This window comes from Bombina bombina, chromosome 7 (genome assembly GCF_027579735.1).
Source record: "Bombina bombina isolate aBomBom1 chromosome 7, aBomBom1.pri, whole genome shotgun sequence".
NCBI lineage: Eukaryota > Metazoa > Chordata > Amphibia > Anura > Bombinatoridae > Bombina > Bombina bombina.
The window spans coordinates 307,463,336-307,464,565 of NC_069505.1; positions in this window are offsets into that span (position 1 = coordinate 307,463,336).

Here is a 1,230-nt window from a genome sequence, read left to right on the forward strand (position 1 = left end):
AAGATAAATCATTTCAGAACTTTTTACACCATTAATATGACCTATAAACTGTACAACTCAATAGAAAAAAAACTGAAATCTTTTAGGTAAACAAAAAAACCCACTAAAATAATGTGGTTTTATAACTGGGGATGTAGCGGTCTTCAGAATTAAGCAATAACAATCAAAATTATGTTAAATATGAGTCAGTACACACCTGCCATCATTTAAAGTGCCTCTGATTAACCCGAAATAAAGGTCAGCTGTTCTAGAACGTCTTTCCTGACATTTTCTTAATCGCATCCTATAGAAAAAGCAATGGCCCACAGAGGGCTTCCAAAGCATCAGAGGGATCTCATTGTTAAAAAAAAGTATCAGTCAGGAGAAGAGTACAAAAGAATTTCCAAGGCATTAGATATACCATGAAACACAGTGAAGACAGTCAGCAAGTGGAGAAAATTTGACGCAACAGTGACATTAACAAGAAATGGACGTTCCTCCAAAATTGATGAAAAGATGAGAAGAAAACTGGTCTGGGAGCCTAAAGCAACATTAAAGGAGCTGCAGGAATATCTGGCAAGTACTGGCTGTGAGGCACATGTGACAATCTACCGTATTCTTCATATGTCTGGGCTATGGGGTAGAGTGGCAAGACGGAAGCCTTTTCTTACGAAGAAAAACATCCAAACCCAGCTAAATTTTGCAAAAACACATCTGAAGTTTCCCAGAAGCATGTGGGAAATGTGTTATGGTCTGATGAAACCAAAGTTGAACTTTTTGGCCATAAATTCCAAAAGATAATGTTTGGTGCAAAAAACACTGCACATCCCCAAAAGAACACCATACGCACAGTGAAGCATGGTGGTGAAAGCATCATGCTTTGGGGCTGTTTTTCTTTGGTTGGAACTGGGGCCTTAGTCAAGGTAAGGGGAATTATGAACAGTTCCAAATACCAATAAATATTGGCACAAAACCTTCAGGCTTCTGCTAGAAAAGGAAATGTATGCTTACCTGATAAATTGATTTCTTTTACAATATGCCGAGTCCACGGGTTTCATCCTTACTTGTGGGATATTATCCTCCTGCTAACAGGAAGTGGCAAAGAGCACCACAGCAGAGCTGTTACATAGCTCCTCCCCTAACTCCTCCCCCCAGTCATTTGACTGAAGGTATAGGAAGAGAAAGGAAAAGCTAAAAGGTGCAGAGGTGACTGAAGTTTTGAAAAAAATAAAATAAATCCTGTCTTAAAAT